The sequence below is a fragment of the Vipera berus genome, assembly GCF_964194415.1.
Source record: "Vipera berus genome assembly, chromosome: 1".
Classification (NCBI taxonomy): domain Eukaryota; kingdom Metazoa; phylum Chordata; class Lepidosauria; order Squamata; family Viperidae; genus Vipera; species Vipera berus.
Genome location: NC_138202.1, coordinates 77,396,550 through 77,409,148, shown reverse-complemented (window position 1 = coordinate 77,409,148; position 12,599 = coordinate 77,396,550). Strand labels below are relative to the sequence as shown.

General features: G+C 43.5%; 1 protein-coding gene across 5 annotated transcripts in view; it reads left to right on the top strand.

Annotated features, from left to right (window-relative positions):
• Positions 1–12,599, top strand: part of LARGE2 (LARGE xylosyl- and glucuronyltransferase 2) — a gene marked incomplete at its 3' end in the record, with an annotated part of 49,463 nt that overhangs the window by 11,927 nt on the left and 24,937 nt on the right. Inside the window, exon 1 of one of the 5 annotated variants that reach the window (XM_081329219.1) lies at positions 8,501–8,744. The exons of 2 other annotated variants lie outside the window; for them this stretch is intronic. Of the gene's footprint in view, positions 1–8,500; positions 8,745–12,599 lie in introns of those variants that run through there. 2 more of the 5 variants (XM_081329218.1, XM_081329220.1) reach the window with 2 other exon arrangements.

Genomic DNA, 12,599 nt, shown 5'->3' with positions numbered 1-12,599 from the left:
TATTCAAAATCTTAAAAGACAGTGCAGTAAAAGTGCTACACTCAATTTGCCAGCAAATTTGGAAAACTCAACAGTGGCCACAGGATTGGAAAAGATCAGTTTACATTCCAATTCCAAAGAAAGGCAGTGGCAAAGAATGTTCAAACTATCGCACCATTGCACTCATTTCTCATGCTAGTAAAGTCATGCTTAAAATCCTACAAGCTAGACTTCAGCAGTATGTGGATCGAGAACTACCAGAAGTACAGGCAGGATTTCGAAGAGGCAGAGGAACTAGAGATCAAATTGCCAACATACGCTGGATCATGGAGAAAGCTAGGGAGTTCCAGAAAAACATCTACTTCTGCTTCATTGACTATGCTAAAGCCTTTGATTGTGTGGATCATAACAAACTGTGGCAAGTTCTTAAAGAGATGGGAGTACCAGACCATCTTATTTGTCTCTTGAGAAACCTATACGTGGGCCAAGAAGCAACAGTGAGAACTGGACACGGAACCACTGATTGGTTCAAAATTGGGAAAGGAGTCCGGCAAGGCTGTATACTGTCGCCCTGCCTATTTAACTTATATGCAGAGCACATCATGAGAAAGGCAGGGCTAGATGAATCAAAAGTTGGAATTAAGATTGCCGGAAGAAATATCAACAACCTAAGATACGCAGATGATACCACTCTAATGGCAGAAAGTGAAGAAGAACTAAAGAGCCTCTTGTTGCGGGTGAAGAAGGAGAGTGCAAAACTTGGGTTGAAACTTAACATTAAGAAAACCAAGATCATGGCATCTGGCCCTCTCAATTCCTGGCAAATAGATGGGGAAGAAATGGAGGTAGTGACAGATTTTGTTTTCCTGGGCTCCAAGATCACTGCAGATGGGGACTGTAGCCAAGAAATTAAAAGACGCTTGCTCCTGGGGAGGAAAGCCATGGCAAATCTAGACAGCACACTAAAAAGCAGAGACATCACCCTGTCAACAAAAGTGCGTATAGTCAAGGCTATGGTCTTCCCAGTTGCAATGTATGGCAGTGAAAGTTGGACCATAAGAAAGGCTGAGCGCCAAAGAATTGAGGCCTTTGAACTATGGTGCTGGAGAAGACTCCTGCGAGTCCCTTGGACCGCAAGGCGATCAAACCGGTCAGTCCTAGAGGAGATCAATCCTGACTGCTCTTTAGAAGGCCAGATCCTGAAGCTAAAACTCAAATACTTTGGCCACCTAATGAGAAGGAAGGACTCACTGGAGAAGAGCCTAATGCTGGGAAAGATCGAGGGCAATAGAAGAAGGGGACGACAGAGAATGAGGTGGCTGGATGGAGTCACTGAAGCAGTAGGTGTGAGCTTAAATGGACTCCAGAAGATGGTAGAAGACAGGAAGGCCTGGAGGAATGTTGTCCATAGGGTCGCGATGGGTCGGACACGACTTCGCAGCTAACAACAACAAATAATGTTGCAGGATCCAATCTGAGTTGGTCACTTCTTCTAAACTTTCAGACGTGTAGAAGCCCACCCTCAGGAAACTTCCCTCTCTTCAAGAGACCGAAAGCTTAGAAGAATAAATCTTTAGTCCCGGTGACCGACTCAGATTGGATTCTGCAGAACCACTATCATCCCAATACAGGTAGTCCTCACTTACTGATTGTCTCATTCAATGACCATTCAAAATTATGAGGGTGCTGAAAAAGTAGGTTTACAATCCTAACCCTAACCACAACCAAAGTTGTGACTGTTGCAGCATACCCAAAGTCATGTGATTGGGATTTGGATGCTTTACAATGACTGCATATTTAGTTGCAGCTTCCAGTTTATTATGTGATCACCATTTGCAACCTTCACAACCAGCTTCCGACAAGCAAAATCTGGGGGAAACTAGCAAGAAATTGCAAGTCATGGTCACATGATGTGTCACTTAATGACCTGCAGTGATTTGCTTAACAACTGCAATGGAAATGATGTCTTTCACAATCATGTAGCATTTCACTTTACAACTGTGACATTTAGCGACAGAGTTGCCAGTCCTGATTGTGGTTAGTAAATGAGGAGTACCTGTATAGATTATTTACTTATGCTTTATAAATTTTATGTCTGAGTTTACATTAAATGTTCTAGCTTCAGTGTGTTAACTATGCCTCTCTCCCATTGAAAACTTTATTTTGCGTTTAAAATATAATTTACATGAGGTGGCTGGATCTTCGGATACAGATCTTTTCCACTGAAAAATGAAGCCATTGCTGTGTTCAGTCTGGTTGAAAATAAAGGAACTGTCAAGTCATTGCATAGGGGAGTAAAGGCCGCTCTGGATTCCTGTCCTTCATTATCATGTCTCTGAATAACTTTTTACTTAAAGAAAAGTTCAACAGCTAAATGCTGGATTCTTTATGGGTTTCATTAGTTTAATTGTTCAAGTTAAGCTTGACACCTAGACAATTTTTGAATAAAAGGTAAAGGTAAAGGTTCCCCCGCACATGCGTGCTAGTCATTTCCAACTCTAGGGGTCGATGCTCATCTCCGTTTCAAAGCCGAAGAGCCAGCGCTTGTCCGAGGACGTCTCCATGGTCATGTGGCCGGCATGACTAGACGCCAAAGGCGCACGGAGCGCTGTTACCTTCCCACCGTAGTGGTCCCTATTTTTCTACTTGCATTTTTTTTGTGCTTTCGAATTGCTAGGTTGGCAGAAGCTGGGACGAGTAACAGGCGCTCACTCTGTTACGCGGCACTCGGCATTCGACCCGCCAAATTGCCGACCTTCTGATCGACAAGCTCAGTGTCCTGAGCCACCGCGTCCCTAATTTTTGAATACATCCATGTAATTTTTTGGCAATGGTAAGAAAGGGGTCTGCCACTCTCTCTCTCTCTCTCTCCCTCCCTCTCTCCCTCTCCCTCTCTTTCTCTCTCCCTCTCCCTCTGGAATGTTATTTCAATTTTCTGATTTAGCATACAGCTCTGAGGTTTCCTCTTGGTCTCCCATGTGAAACAATGATTTAATTTTAGGCAAATAAAAATTCCCTTAGGCTCAAATGTAGAAAAAAAGAAACAGTAAACAGAAGAAGATGAAATAATGGATAATGTCCTTCCATTTTTTTTATGACATAGACCACAGTTGTAAAAATAAATATGTCCTATAACTAACAATGATTTTCTGCCATTTTGGGGATTTCACAATGACATGAATTGAGCCATCATTTGCATCATAAATAACTTGATGAGTTTAGCTCTGCATTCACCGACAAAATATAAGTTCAGTTCTTTCTCTGAAGAGAGGATGAATAGGACATGGCATTTAGAAAAGACCTCTTTCTTATTCTGGCACCATCCAAATGTGTTGAACTACAATTCCCATGAATTGGTCTGGGGATCATCATTTAAACTCTCTTGCAAAGAAAATACAGAACTAACAACCAACAGCGATACATGTGCTGCTTCTAGTTTCTCAATGAAAATTCATTTTATGTTAAGGCAAGGAGATAACTGCTTTATGATATCTGATTTGACAAAAAGTCTCCCTAAAGACTTTTTGGCAATGCTTTGCCACTGTCCTCTGGATTTTTTTAAACTTCCCCCACCCTCACCACCCGGTCCTGGCGTTAACCATAGATAAGCCTGCTTTGATTCCAAGATCAGCTAAGGTTGGTTAGATGCTGTTGGTTGTTTTGCTGGCTTAATTTGACAAAGAATTGGGGTTAATCGAAATGTTTTAAGTAAGCGAAAGAATACCTCAGACAGCACTGTTCTTGGTATGTGAACAGAATGGAATACAAAATAATATTAAGGACAAACAAAAGATAGAATTTTAAAAAAGTAACAGAAAACCACTTATTTTCTTTGGCCAGTAATTGCCACAAGAATATATAAAGTACATAGCATAAGAGGACGTTGGCTTTAGGGGGGCAAGATAGAATGAATCGACTCGCATCCTTTTCATGGTAAACTGATAACAAAGAATACCCTTATTAGGAAACCTCCAGTCATATTGCTACCAATATTTGTCCAAAGCAAGCAAGGAACTGCTGAGGAACATCGCTCAAAGTCTGGAAAGATGAAGGGAAAGATTTAAGTCATATTGTAAGGAAGAAGAGGGTGTTTTTTGTTTTTCTTGTGGCCAGTTTTCACAGTTGAAAATACAGAGTTGGGGAAACATAGGCCTCCCTTATCTGGGTTGTTCATTTTCTACCTCCAGGTCTAGATCATAACAAGTTTTCTGTTTTATCTGAAGCACAAGGAAATGAAAAGTCCTGAAGGAAAAAAAAAGATAATTATAGGTCACGGGTGGCAAACTCACCACGTCACGTGACGTGTCATGACTCTTTTTGCATTGCCGGCAATGGGGTGGGTGTGGCTTCGGTATGATGAAACCGGCCTGTGGGCTGGCAGTTTGACACCCCTAGTTATAGGTAGTCCATATTTAGCAACTGCCTCATTTAATGACCACGGTTACAACAATGATGAAAAAGTGACTGGCCTTCACAGGTCTGTAAAGCAAAGAAAAGCTGAAGTAAGATGATAAGCACACACCTGTGATGTATTTATTTATTTAGCATATGACATAAGAGTACATGGATAACGGTAGTAAAAATGCATATGATACGTGTATGATGGAAATATATAGCCAATTTTGTAAGGTAGGAGGAAATCAAGAAGTTACATGTAAGTTATAGGTTACATTTTGAAATACGTGGGTTCATGAGAATGGAATAAGTGTTCTGTGATTAATATCTGGGCCATTGATCTAATTAAGCACAGTATTATTATTAGTTGGAGAAAATCTGCTTTTCTTCCAGTATAAGCTCTCAAATGGCAGATGGTCACTATATGATCCAGTGTCCGACGGAGCACTGTAATCACATTCAGGAGAGAAGGCTCTGCCCCATTAAAACAAAAGTCTTGACTGATAACATGCAAGGTGCGAATCCTATTCAGGATTGTCCAGCATTGGCTGACGGCAACCAAACCCACAAATTTTTGTGTCGGATCAGACATATTTTTTCCTGACATCTGGACAGAAAAATATTTCAGTGCTAATGTAATAGAATTGTATCACTGCAGAGTAGAGCTGAATGTCTTCAATACAGAATAAAACTGATAATGAAAGAAAAAGTTCTGCTGTGTGATGTTATCTGTCTTATTAGTCCTCTATCCACACTTCGCCCCCCCCAATGGAAGATCTAAATCAGGGATAGGTAACCTTGGCTCTTTTATGACTCGTGGACTTCAACTCCCAGAATTCCTGAGCCAGCTGGCTTAGGAATTCTGGGTGTTGAAGTCCACAAGTCAAAAGAGCCAAGGTTGCTTACCCCTGATCTAAATAATAGGTAGGTGGGGAATTGGCCTGTAATGATACTGTGTTTTCGAGAACTGAAATGCTTGAATAGGGTTAGGCCAGTTGTTTGGAACAAGTGGTGAGATGCTGCCCATCCTTCTCTGAATGAACTTCAGTCCTGCTGTTTGTTGCATCTTACTATGGGTGTGATAGCCCTGTTTGCTGATCACCAGTCAGGTTTGCAGCTTCTCCTGCTTCCTTTTTTTTAAAAATCCCATTTATATCCCGCCCTTCTCCGAAGACTCAGGACAGCTTACAATTTAAAGCACAAACCAATGTGCTTAGCAATAGCCTTCATCCTATGTATATGTCTGCTTATTAGGGCTTTCGCCCCCCCTCCCCAGCGGCATTATTACAAAGTCAGCTTATTGCCCCCAACAATCTGGGTCCTCATTTTACCTACCTCGGAAGGATGGAAGGCTGAGTCAACCTTGAGCCTGGTGGGATGCGAACCTGCACTAATTGCAGGCAGCTGGTGTTACTTAAGGAGGCATTAGCCCACTGCTCCACCAAGGCTCTTTTGCTTTTTATCTGCTGAAAGATGATTCCCCAAGCCTCTGTTTCTTTCGAAAGTAGAACTATATCTCAATATTAATAAAAGCAAGAATAAAAAAATGAAAATCAGCAATAATAGTCAAGCAACACCAAATATCATAAAACGAATACAAAGAAATTGTGTCTTCTTGATTAATAACCGACAAACCACAAAGGTTTTGGAGGAATGGACTAATGTGGACAGGTAAGGGACATAAAATGAACGGTTGGCCTTGGTACATGGTCAAGAGTTTCAGGTGAGGAGAGAAATGGCTTGGTGAAAAGGTAGCAATTTCAAATTATAACAAAAAGGGACACTGAAGAGCTATAAAATGATTTTTCAGATTGAGGAAATTAGTATTACAATGATATATCTAACTCAGCATAAATTAATATAACATCAAGTTGGTTAAAAGGCATCTCTGTGTGTCTGTGTGGTTTTAGCTGGCAGTGATTAACTAGAAAGTAATCAGGACTGTAGTAGATTTCTTAATGAAATCACTAATCAAATGTAAGGCAGCTATCTGGAAAAAAAGTAAATTGCACATATTGTGGTACCTAGGAATAGAAAGAAATTTCAATGTCTTCATGTACTTCAAATGTTGTTATCCCCCCCCACACAAAAAAACCACAACACTTTGCTAGAAAAAATGCCAAAAATGGGCAAACAATTGGCAAGGTAGAACCACCCTTCAGGTGGAAGAGTTATGAACTCAAAGTGGGTCAATACGTGGGGATATGATAGAGGTGAATAACAGGCAGAAACGGAAACAAGAATAGGCCTCTCTTGCTCAGTTAAGTGTGTACATCTGTGTATGTATGTGTGTGTTTTGCCTTTAAGTGAAATTTGACTTTTGGCAACTATACAGACAATTCTGTATGGTTTGCTACATAATGGAACTTGTTTGTTACAAAACTGAGTTGAGGAAGATTCTGGATACATAAATGAATAGTTTATGTACACATTCAGTTTTGGAAGATGTTATGGCCGCTAAAGCAAGACAATTTTAAAGATGGGATTGAATACATCCGTGGAGAGCAACAGCCACAAGCCACGAACTATAAACTCCAGAAGCAGTAGGAGGACACTGGAGAGCAACTATTGAGAAGCCAGTATGAAATTCTTATTACAGTTGGGAATCTGTCAGTGGACTACTAAAGGCCCTTTGAGAGAGCCCTCGGATACTGCAAGACTAACCTAGTTTTCAGCTCCCTTCAGGCCCTAGTTCCCACATTTAATTGAAAACACAGTTCACCCGAAGGAAGCTTGCTTAAATAGAAGACGGCTTTCTTAAAGCAATAGCTGTAGAAAAGACTGGCACAGTTCTGCAGGAAGCCACCCACCACCCACCCCGTTTAGAGTCCTTAGAGAAGGAAGCACAGAGGGAATTAGCTGTCACTCCCAAAGGATCACTCCTAGTTTTGCAGTGGGGGAAAAAATATGGCTTCAGGGCAAGGCTTTCTACCTACCAAATGCGCACACAGATCCAGATGTGCCTGGTGCGAATGGAGAAGTGAAGCAGGCTGGTCTGCACTTGCCCAAGCATGAAAGGTGTTCACATTGACTTGCCTCTCCAGCACACTTCCAAAATGTTGCCAGTTCCCTCGGGAATGCCTGGGAGCCCCTCTCTTCAGGGGCCTCAGCTGCAGGTACAAGCGGCCTCCGCATAATTGGCATTCCAGCAGACTGCTTGGCCTCTGCTAAGTGCCCTTTCTGCCCCAGCCCCTCCCGATTAAGGGGGGGGGCGCTTCTGCCTCTTGCTTTAGTCCCTTTCTTCAGGCTTCAATCTCAATCTCACAGAACTCCGTGGGATTTATAACCACTGCACTGGCAGGGAATTGTATCCATTTTTACAATCGCGCCTTGGAGGGAAAGTACCTGTGCGTTCCCAAGTGGCGAAAAGAAAGCGATAGCCAGCCGTAGCAACAGGCTGAAAAATAGCTTTTATCCGTGGGCTGTTAGGCTCTTAAATGGGACATAATCTTATGCAGAATTGACTTGGGAGGCCCGTGTGTGGTGTAGTTGGTTCACATAGTGTGGTGGGATGGAGGATTTGTTGTCACTGTGTGTTGGGGGGAGAGAGCACGGGGGGGGGGAGGCTCAGCTAATCTCAATGTACACATGTTGTACTTTGACAATAAAAGGTTTATTATTATTATTATTTTTAGTCCCGGACAGCGTGCTTCCTCTGCAGCTTTCAAAAGCCCGCCGGTGGAAGGAGCTGCGGAGGAAAGCAACCCGGGATGGGCTCTCGGGATTCTCCCTGATGTTTAGGAGGAGCCGCGTCAGGACTTGGGCAATAAGACTCCAAGGAAAGGCTACACCAAATTTAAGTGGGGGAGCTCTCGGCCTCTGTGGCTACGTAACACCCTCCCCCCAACACACACACACACACACACACACACACTTCTATTCCAGGTCCGCAGTGGCCTTCTGAAGGTTTTGGGGGGGGGGGAAGGGGAAGGGCAGCACGCTTCCTCGGCTTTCGCGGTGGTGCACCGGCCTTTGGGAAAGGGCATCTGGCGCTCCGAGGAGAGAGCGTTTCGTGGGAAGGAAAGGCTGGGAGTCAAGGTAGATGGAGGAGGGAGGAGTGGGAGGGGACACGCTACACAGGAGGCGGGACAGACAGACGGAACCGCGGCCGGTTGGGAGAGGATTCTTGGAGCCAGGATAGAAAGCGAGGGTAACATTTTTATTCCTCTTTCTTTGTTCTCCTTCCGGAGAGGGAACCAGGGAGGTCTCGGCGCTGGCAGATACGGTTGCGCATCGATCCCGAAGAGCCGGGGAAGAAATCCAGAGGAGGCGGTAGCCGCTGCTGCTGCTGCTGCTGCTACTACGGTGTCGGCTGCGCGCAAAGTTCAGAGGAGGCACGCCAGGCCGACCGAGCCGCGGCTTAGCAGCAGGTGTGAAGAAAGAGGGCCTGGCGGGTGTGTGTGTGTGTGTTGGGGGTGGGGAGGTCCATTAAAGGTCCTGTGAATTGCGACACTGGCCGTGCCTGTCCGTCGCCAGATCCCTGCGTTTAGGCGGTTTGCAGGCTGGTTGCTGGCTGTAAAGCAGGGGTCTTCAAACTTGGCCCTTTTATGACTTGTGGACTTCAATTCCCAGAATTCCTCAGCCAGCAAAGCTGGCTGAGGAATTCTGGGAGTTGAAGTCCACAAGTCATAAAAGGGCCAAGTTTGAAGACCCCTGCTGTAAAGTTTGCGTCAGGGCGTGATTACATCGGCCCGATCTGGAGAGGCCGGATTTATATCAGAGCTCTTCTCGAATTGTTTCTTTGCCAGTTTGGGGAAGCCGCGGCGATGGTTCGATTCGTCCCCGAGGCGAAATAAAACTTTCTTCCTTTGTTTTTGCTCAGAAATGAGATCTCGGGACGCGTGACCAATATCTTGCTCCTATTGGAACGGCTGTGTTTAGTAGCCCGTGAAGGATACGTAGAGACCTAGTTCTGGGCACGACCTACTGACGACCTTTCAATCTTGCGGGGAGGGAGCAAATGGCCTTCTGAAACTAAGGTCGGGCATCCGGAGCCGATATCCCTTGGTGAGGACCTAACATAGGGCCAACATAACAAGATCCCAATTCCTGCATTATTCATTTATTAGATATATGATCTGGTTTCCTTCCAAGAATCAGGGTTTGGGTAACTACAGATTAAGCGGCAGGATCTTTTTAAAAAAAAATAATTACATTTTTTAAAAAAATTATACAGTATAATACAAAATTCAGGCTCAAAATAAGTAGGACCCTAAAACACATTATATAAAAATATGTTTTTATAAATGCTCATTAAAAAGCTGTGTTTTAATTCATTTTCTAAAAAAAAAAGTTGAGGCTAAATGCATTTCCCAAAGGAGGGCATTTCTTAATTTTAGAACCATGCAGGATTAGCAAGGTAAACTTTTCTTCAGTTAAAGTCCTCTCTTGTTCATTTCATGGAGACATCTGGGTAGCCTTTATTTTTGCAACAGTATATAACTGGTTTGCATTGTCTCCTTTATGGTGTCCTTACGCCCCCACCCCCAACTCCCCAATCTAACCTACATCTCTGTGATTTCCTGAGAGTCAGCCCTCTAAGCACTAACTAGATTTTACCCTACTTAGCTCCAAACTCAGGAGGTGGTCCTCAGATGGCCCCTGAGAGTGAAAGTTAGCTTTCTAAAAGTTAGTCTCCGTTACACTACATTATCCAGGAAGGTTCACTGAAAAGTCTTCCTGAACTATCTGGATTTTATCAAGAAAACATCTGGCAATAAGCAGAATGTTCTTTCAACATGGGAGATGATGGGAATGTGACTGTAGCATAATGCTTTGTTGACAGCCCCACTCCTGTTTATTCAAAATTATTTGCAGATTAGCCGTTTGTTAGAAAATCCATTTAGAAGTAGATAGATGGCTGAGTTAGCTTGCTTTCCTCTCTATCCTTTCTCCCTTTCCTTTTTAAATCAGGCTTTCACAATCTGCCCTTTAGACAAGTCGGACTCCCACTGAAAATGTTGAGATTTATTGCTCAACGCCTTTAGAAGGCTGCAGGAAATAAGGTGGCATTTTGTCCATTATTGCCTGTACTGATAAGCATGACTCCCAACGTTATCTGTAAGCTTACTGAGATCCATTTAAAAACAGGTCTGGTAGCACCTTGTCTTGTTAACAAATTTAACTGAAAAGGCATAAGATGAAAGGTGTGAAAACATGGCTCTGCAGCCTGGCTTGTGGGGCGCAGAAGAGCACACAACTCTGGGGCTGGTTAACACCCAAATAGCCACCTATCCTTTGCCTTTTAATTAATTTTTAACGTTTTAATCATATGTACCTCTTTTTAATTTTTCTTTACGTATGTGTTGATATTTTAATGGACACCGTTCCCTCTGTGAGGGAGATGAACAGTTACAATATGTGACAGATGACTGATGGACAGACAAGCTTTCATGAGCTGCAGCTTACTTCATCAGATGATGTTTGGCTATTGTGGAGTAACATAGGAAAGCAATGCTTCAAATGGTTGTATAGTAAAGGAAGGAGTCAGCAGCTGAAAAGGTCAGATGGGGAGTAGACGTTGATGCGTGTCTCATTGGCAGTTATTTTCTGTGTCAGAAAAATGCTGCTCTGAAATAAGTGAAGAAAATACATTTGTGACTTGTGATCTAAATCCAAGGCAGTGCTACAGAAAAGCTATCTGTTGCTTTCCATATGTTTGGCTTACACGAGTGTCCTGCAAACTCTGCAAGCAAGTTTAATCCACGTGTTCCATTTGCTACAGTGGCTTGTTTGCTGTGGGTTGGGCTTCGCTATTTGGCCTGCAGTGTTCCTTATCAAAGAATCGTTATAAAGATTTGGAAAGAAAACAGCCTCATTTTTAAATAAGTTATATTAACACATTCCTCCATAAATAGAATGGAAAGAACTCGGAAGAACTTTTTTTTTAATTACATGAATGTGGGGGAAAGCAATGGTGCAGATTTATTTATTCCCAGTGGAAAGTAGTTTCCTGGGCCACAGGCCATGTTTTCTCTTTTCTTTTCCTCTTCTCTGTTAGAGATTCATGGAAAGATCTTTGCAATAAGAGGCCCAAGAATGGGAGAGGTTAACAGTCCTACCCAGATAACTACTAAAAGAAGAGGCTGCTGCATAGCCTCCAGCTGTTATGCACAATACAGGCAGCATTCCCAGTTTTCTAGCCAGTTGTTCAGTATTTACATGAGGGTTGTTGCATCAGTGGTTTTCTCTTCAAATTTTACTGTTTTTGTTAACTTTCCCCCCACTAACAATTTACGTTATGGCTTACATTTTATCGGCAAACTAACCGAATACACTGGAAACAGCAGACCTTCTTCTGGCCTAGTGCTGTTCAGATGTTGTTCCCAATTTCTCAAGTCCTTAGCAATGGGTATATTAGCTAAGTAATTTTGGAAATTGAAATCCAGGTCACAAAAGGCTGGTATGGGAAACCCTTTTGCTCTCCCTTTTGGAAGGTTTTCATTTTGAGTGCCATGTTCAATGGATGCATAACCCCCTCCCCCTTTTGGGGGGGAGGGAGAAGGAAGAAGCTTCTGGAAAGATTTGGCCTTAACTTCATGAGCTGTGGAGAAGCTTCTAAGGAAGGCTGGATTTTTCCTGGATAACATCAGTTTTGATCCTTGCAGAAATAGCCTATCTCAAGGGTGTCTAACTCAATTTCATTGAGGGCCGCATCAGCATTGCGGTTGCCCTCAAGGGGCCGGGTGGGTATGGCCAGGGTGGGCGCGGCCTACTGGGTGGGCGTGGCTACAGTGCGTATGGCCTACTGGGTGGGCGTGGCCAGCTCTACATCATTCGCATCAAGGGTGCCTATGAGGGCCTGGGCAGGAGTGGGACAGATCTGAGGGTCTCTGGCAGAAGGAGGGTCTCTGGGCCAGGGCCAAGGCAGTGGGGGCCGTTCCCTCACTTTTTCCAGGATTGCTTCATGGGCCACATGAAACCACTTCGCGGTCTGGATCCGGCCCCCGGGCCTTGTGTTTGACATGTCTGGCCTATCTTATATCCATTCTAGTGATAATTGAGGTTTTAAGACGCTTGGCTTTCAGCAGAGAAGGGTCTTCCGTCCTTTGCAGATAAAGAAGGGGGTGAGAAGGAATGAACCACTCAAGGAATAGAGAAATATATATATATAGAACCCGTGGGCCTGACCGAATTATAGCTTATGGGAGATTATCTCCTTTCCAGCATTCACCTCTTGCTTTTGATCTCCAGGCAACTTCCAGAGCTGCAATGACATGCCCCAT